General features: G+C 63.7%; 2 pseudogenes; both read left to right on the forward strand.

The window, feature by feature from the left end:
- The first annotated feature begins 1,193 nt into the window (after positions 1-1,193).
- LOC108535992 (uncharacterized) lies at positions 1,194-1,835 on the forward strand (annotated as a pseudogene).
- A 4,503-nt stretch (positions 1,836-6,338) lies between these two features.
- Positions 6,339-6,980, forward strand: LOC108535994 (uncharacterized; annotated as a pseudogene).
- Positions 6,981-7,111: the final 131 nt, after the last annotated feature.

Genomic DNA, 7,111 nt, shown 5'->3' on the forward strand with positions numbered 1-7,111 from the left:
GGCCCGGGGTCCCATTCCAGGAGTGAAACTGGGCTGGGCCAGCCACAGTGTGGGGCCTGTGCAGCAGGCAGAGGGGAAGCACAGGGTGGGGCTGAGACTCCAAAAGGGAAGGGAGGAAGGGCAGGGACAGCCGCGGGCACTGGGTCCAGCCCTGCCTCAGGGCCATCCTCAGTGCAGCATCCGCCCTGGTCTGTGTTTGGGGTGGAAGGGCAGCTGGCACTGGGGAGACAGCACTGCCTCCACCCACCCACCCCTCCAAGGCCCCAGAGCTCCCCCCGGGGTCTTGGGTGACTTAGGCCCCTTCCTCTGACATCACGGGCCTGCTGGCGCCTGCTGGTGGGGAGTAGGGTGAGCCTGGGCCCACATCCTGCTTGGCCACTTACCCACAGGCCAAGTGACCAGCACAGCCACCCCAGGCCTAGCCATACACTGCACCACCCCGGCCTTCGCTCCGTCCCAGGCCCTGCCCATCCCCTGCCACAGCGTAGGAGCCCCAGGTTGCAAAGGCTGGGGCCCCTCTCTCCTCAAGACAGGGCCCGGCCGGCTCCTCGTAAGCCTGAGCCACACTTGGCTTCCCGAGCAGGCCCCTCCCGCCCCTGCCGTCATTTCTGGCAGGCCCTCTGCGTGAGCTCACGAGTTACATAAGGCATGCGAGCTATGTCTCGGGGAATGAGCGACCCCTACACAGGGCTCTGCATCCCCTCGCCTGTCCAGCCACAGACCACCACAAGCCAGGGAGGTCTGGGTGTGAGAGGTGACCCCGTGCTCCCCTGCCCTGGGTGGAGGAAGGGGTGCCCTGCCACCGTGAGAACAATGGTATGTGCAGAAGAGAAGGGACTGAAACTCTTTGAAGATGTTCCAGGATTTAGCACCCAGAGAGCGGCGGACAGAGATTCAGCCCCACCAGCCTCCGGCACGGAGGGAGGAAACTCAGGAGAACGTTCATTGCTGTAGTGGGCAGTCGCCTCCCAACCAGGGACGGTCACCCCTTGCCCGGGGAGAGTCACCCTCCCGGAATGGGGCTTCATTTCTCGGGGCTGGGAATCACCCTGGATCCCTCCCCACCCAGGGTGCTCTTGGGCCATCTGAGGGCTCCAGGGTCATTCTTGGGCCATCTGAGGGCTCCTGGGTCATTCTTGGGCCTTCTGAGGGCTCCTGGGTCATTTTGGACCATCTGAGGGTCCCTGAGCCCAATGACATTTCTGCCCAGGCTCGTGCGGCGGGAGGAAGAAGCCACACAAGGTCCCCTCCATGCCCTGGTGCAGCCTGACCTGGGAGAGAGGAGCCACGAGCAAAGACAGGGCAGAGTTTCTCGGATGTGGCACCGGGCCAGGGAGCCCCTCGCGGCTGCAGGGGTTCTCCACGGACTCAGCCATCTGGGGAGAGCAGCCCAGAGCCCTAGGGCCTCCTGCCATATTCTGTGGCCTGGGACTTGGGGGGACCCATGAGGACACCAGGACGCAGCTGAAGGGAGGTGCAGACAGTGTGTACTGGCGTTTCCGGGGACCGAGCCCAGAAGGAGCAGGACAGCCACCTCCTGGCCTGGAGGAAAATCCTGCTTCCTGGCAAGAAAACCACACCTGGAGGAACAGGGTTGGGGTGCAGGAGGCTTTCCCCAGGCAACTGCCCCTTTCCTCCTCCAAAAGCAGGGCAGGAAAAGAGCATTCAGCCCAGGCAGCGAAAACCCCAGCTCTGGTCCCTCCCGCCCCGCCAGAGGCCGCCTGGAGGCACGGAGTTCCGGCCTGGATGAGGCCTGGGAAGCGCAGCGACTCGCAGGCCACGGCTGCTTCCCCTCTGCGAGGAAGGAAAAGTCCCCGCAAAGCGGCCCTCGGTGAAGGCTTCGGTGCCCAAGCAAAGGAAGGGAGCGTGCTTGCAGACGCCTCCTGCTGGGAGCCTGCCACACCCGCCACACCCTGTGCGGGGACAAAGCTCTCGGTGGCTGTGGCAGGGACACACCGCGTGCGGGTGGCTGCAAGCCAGCAGCCCCGAGCGGCCCCTCCCGCTAGACTCCCAGCCTGGGCCCTCTGTCCTCCAGGCAACGAGAACATGTATGCCTCGCTTTTCAGAGACTCGGGTTCTTGGAACTTACACCCTCTTGGGTTTGCTATTTTTACCCACCCTGAGCCTTCCGGTCTCCATGGCGACGCCTCCAAACAGCAGATTCCAGGCGGCAATGACGTCATCTCTCCCTTTCCTGCCGCCCAGGCCTCGGAGGCACTGCTGCCTGGGGCCGGGGGTGGGGGTGGGGGNCCTCCCAAAGTGCTGGGATTACAGGCGTGAGCCACTGCACCCAGCCTAGTTTTCTTTCTTTCTTTCTTTCTTTTTTTTGAGACAGAATCTCTCTCCATCACCCAGGCTGGAGTGCAGCAGCATGATTTCAGCTCACTGCAACCTCCACCTCCAGGGTCCAAGCAATTCTCATGCCTAAGCCTTCGTAGTAGAAGAGATTACAGGTGCATGCCACCATGCAAAGCTAATTTTTGTATTTTTAGCAGAGACAGGGTTTCACCATGTTGGCCAGGCTGATCTTGAACTCCTGTCCTCAGGTGATCCTCCCGCCTCGGCCTCTCAAAGTGCTGGGATGACAGGCTGAGCCACTGCACTTGGCTGGCAGTTTCTGGCTTTCTCTTTTTTTTTTTTTTTGAGACAGAGTCTCGCTCTGTCACCCAGGCTGGAGTGCAGTGCTGCAATCTCAGCTCACTGCAACCTCCGCCTCCGGGTTCACGCCATTCTCCTGCCTCAGCCTCCTGAGTAGCTGGGACTACAAGTGCCCACCACACACCTGGCTAATTTTTTGTATGTTTCGTAGAGATGGGGTTTCACCATGTTCACCAGGATGGTCTCGATCCCCTGACCTAATGATCCACCCGCCTCCGCCTCCCAAAGTCCTGGGATTACAGGCGTGAATCACTGCACCTGGCCCATTTTCTGGCTTTCTAAGGAAGCTGCCTTCAGTTTTGTTTGCCTTTTCTGTTGTTTCTCTCAGAGCCCTTCTGCCCAGGAGAGCCCTCGCCTGCCATGGGGTCTTCTGTGAAACCAGCTGCCTGACCTGTACTGGGCCCGGGTGGCCTCAGGTGTGTTTCAGCCTCCCTGTGGTGGTCCCGGGGCCAGGGCCTGCCTCTTGGGGTCACCTGAGGTGATGCATGGGAAGTGCTGAGCAGGGCGCCTGCCCATGGGGCCATGGATGATCCTGGCCTTGTGGCCGTTGGGAACCAGAGGGTGAGAGCAGGTGGCCGGCCGACCACCCCACTCAGAGCCAGAACCCAGCTCCTGCCCACTCCCCACAGGGACAAAGCCAGGTAGGGCAGCAATGTGGCTGCCCAGGCTTGGACAGCCTGGGCCAGGCATTGGGCCATCCCGGGAGCCAGTTGTCCATCCAACCCCACCTTGGGCTCACACCCAGAGTATGACAGGGCCTGGCCCAGGTCCCAGGCTAGGGAGACAAGGCTGGCTCTCTCAGGCTCCTTTTCCTGCAGGAGACCCCTGGCAGCCCCTGCCCAGCGCCACAGGGATCTTGGAGGCTGACGGCACACCAGCAGGACGATGGGCCCGAGGGAGGGAGGGGCACAGAGGTCTCGGCACCCTCAGCAGCCCGCAGCCTGGCTCTGAGGACGGGTCCACAGCCTATGGACAGCCAGGGGAACACTGGTGAAGCCCAGCCTGGGGGGCCGTGTGCTGAATTTAAGAGTCAGTGTGGGCACCCAGCCCTGCCACCCTCGCCCACTGCACCCTGTCCTGGGGGCATCCTGTGCCGCCCTGGATTGTGCGCTGTGCTGGTCATGGCTACCCGGGGCTGCAGCCATGCCACGCCACCCCAGTCATTCACTGCCACCTCCCCGCGTGCCCTCAGCACTTCACTGAGCCCAGGACCCTAGGGCCAGAGCTCACTCTTGACTTCGCTGAAGCGGGTACATGTCAAACAGTGAGGACAGAGCGAGAGCCAGGGACCCAGCCACGGCCAGGGCATCCCCAGCATCCTCCGAGGCCCTGGCTGCTGTCCTTGACCCGGCACACAACACTGAGCACCATGAGGTGGGCACAGGGGATGCAATGGGGACAGAAGGGTGCTGTCCTTGCCCACAAGAAGTTTTCAGCCAGCATTTCCCAAAGTGGGGGACCATCCCCACAGTGCTTTCCAGCGGCCTGAGCCGTGGCACTGCTGGTTGCAATGGCAGAACCTCATGAGTCATCACAGGCACCGTGGGACCCAGGTGCCAGGGCTGGTTTCCCCTCGGCATGCTGAGCCAGGTGGCTTTACCACCACATGCAGACCAGAGCACGCTGAGGCTCAGGGCAACCCGGGACCTGCCGGAGCCTGTGGCTGATCGGGGCGGGAAGTCAGGTGAGGGCAGGGCATGTGTGAGAGCCAGACCTCAGGGGTCCAGTGGTCCCAAGGGCAGCGAGCGGCCCCTTCACACAGGTCCCACCCTTCAGTCACCCACGGCACCTGCCCGCGGCCACCTTCCCGCTACTCAGAGGGGCTGCAGCCTCCAGGCTCAGGCCAAGCCATCCCAGGAGCCCGGCCCCTTACCTCCTGCTCTCTGCCTCTGCATGGACGCCCCTTGCCCCCCTCCCCCTCAGCAGCAGGACACAGCCCCACCCGCTGTCTAGGGCCACGGCCCCTTGGCCAGCCTTCCTGAAAGCAGGGTCTGCCCCACACTGGGCTCCCAGCACCGCCCTTGGCCCCCTCAGAGAGCCCCCACCCATCCCAGTCTCCTGCTTAAGGGCTCGAAGGCACAGTCCAAGACCCTGCCAGGGACCCCTGCCAGTGTTCTGCCCTCCTCAGGCCGGAGGGCTGGCCTCCCCGTCCCGACATCCCCTTCCTCCTCGATGGACTCCCAGTTACCCCTTCCCTATCAGGGGCTGGCTGCCTTCCCAGCAACAGGCTGGCCAATGGCTGGCCTGGGCCCGGTGAGGTGCAGCTATGCCAGGCCCTGCCTCTGGCGGGACACGGGTCCCCAGGCCAGGTGCCCCTTGGCACTGTGTTTGGAGGGATGGCTCGCTCTTGGCTGGGGGCACTGCCCTGAGGACCCGTGCTGTCACCCTGGCCTCAAGTGCTGCCCAGAGGCCCTTGCCACAGCCTCCCCGAAGCCCTTGCCCCTCTTGGGGCCCGGGGTCCCATTCCAGGAGTGAAACTGGGCTGGGCCAGCCACAGTGTGGGGGCCTGTGCAGCAGGCAGAGGGGAAGCACAGGGTGGGGCTGAGACTCCAAAAGGGAAGGGAGGAAGGGCAGGGACAGCCGCGGGCACTGGGTCCAGCCCTGCCTCAGGGCCATCCTCAGTGCAGCATCCGCCCTGGTCTGTGTTTGGGGGTGGAAGGGCAGCTGGCACTGGGGGAGACAGCACTGCCTCCACCCACCCACCCCTCCAAGGCCCCCAGAGCTCCCCCCGGGGTCTTGGGTGACTTAGGCCCCTTCCTCTGACATCACGGGCCTGCTGGCGCCTGCTGGTGGGGGAGTAGGGTGAGCCTGGGCCCACATCCTGCTTGGCCACTTACCCACAGGCCAAGTGACCAGCACAGCCACCCCAGGCCTAGCCATACACTGCACCACCCCGGCCTTCGCTCCGTCCCAGGCCCTGCCCATCCCCTGCCACAGCGTAGGAGCCCCAGGTTGCAAAGGCTGGGGCCCCTCTCTCCTCAAGACAGGGCCCGGCCGGCTCCTCGTAAGCCTGAGCCACACTTGGCTTCCCGAGCAGGCCCCTCCCGCCCCTGCCGTCATTTCTGGCAGGCCCTCTGCGTGAGCTCACGAGTTACATAAGGCATGCGAGCTATGTCTCGGGGGAATGAGCGACCCCTACACAGGGCTCTGCATCCCCTCGCCTGTCCAGCCACAGACCACCACAAGCCAGGGAGGTCTGGGTGTGAGAGGTGACCCCGTGCTCCCCCTGCCCTGGGTGGAGGAAGGGGGTGCCCTGCCACCGTGAGAACAATGGTATGTGCAGAAGAGAAGGGACTGAAACTCTTTGAAGATGTTCCAGGATTTAGCACCCAGAGAGCGGCGGACAGAGATTCAGCCCCACCAGCCTCCGGCACGGAGGGAGGAAACTCAGGAGAACGTTCATTGCTGTAGTGGGCAGTCGCCTCCCAACCAGGGACGGTCACCCCTTGCCCGGGGAGAGTCACCCTCCCGGAATGGGGCTTCATTTCTCGGGGCTGGGAATCACCCTGGATCCCTCCCCACCCAGGGTGCTCTTGGGCCATCTGAGGGCTCCAGGGTCATTCTTGGGCCATCTGAGGGCTCCAGGGTCATTCTTGGGCCATCTGAGGGCTCCTGGGTCATTCTTGGGCCTTCTGAGGGCTCCTGGGTCATTTTGGACCATCTGAGGGTCCCTGAGCCCAATGACATTTCTGCCCAGGCTCGTGCGGCGGGAGGAAGAAGCCACACAAGGTCCCCTCCATGCCCTGGTGCAGCCTGACCTGGGAGAGAGGAGCCACGAGCAAAGACAGGGCAGAGTTTCTCGGATGTGGCACCGGGCCAGGGAGCCCCTCGCGGCTGCAGGGGTTCTCCACGGACTCAGCCATCTGGGGAGAGCAGCCCAGAGCCCTAGGGCCTCCTGCCATATTCTGTGGCCTGGGACTTGGGGGGACCCATGAGGACACCAGGACGCAGCTGAAGGGAGGTGCAGACAGTGTGTACTGGCGTTTCCGGGGACCGAGCCCAGAAGGAGCAGGACAGCCACCTCCTGGCCTGGAGGAAAATCCTGCTTCCTGGCAAGAAAACCACACCTGGAGGAACAGGGTTGGGGTGCAGGAGGCTTTCCCCAGGCAACTGCCCCTTTCCTCCTCCAAAAGCAGGGCAGGAAAAGAGCATTCAGCCCAGGCAGCGAAAACCCCAGCTCTGGTCCCTCCCGCCCCGCCAGAGGCCGCCTGGAGGCACGGAGTTCCGGCCTGGATGAGGCCTGGGAAGCGCAGCGACTCGCAGGCCACGGCTGCTTCCCCTCTGCGAGGAAGGAAAAGTCCCCGCAAAGCGGCCCTCGGTGAAGGCTTCGGTGCCCAAGCAAAGGAAGGGAGCGTGCTTGCAGACGCCTCCTGCTGGGAGCCTGCCACACCCGCCACACCCTGTGCGGGGACAAAGCTCTCGGTGGCTGTGGCAGGGACACACCGCGTGCGGG

The sequence above is a fragment of the Rhinopithecus bieti genome, unplaced genomic scaffold (assembly GCF_001698545.2).
Source record: "Rhinopithecus bieti isolate Rb0 unplaced genomic scaffold, ASM169854v2 scaffold_13351, whole genome shotgun sequence".
NCBI lineage: Eukaryota > Metazoa > Chordata > Mammalia > Primates > Cercopithecidae > Rhinopithecus > Rhinopithecus bieti.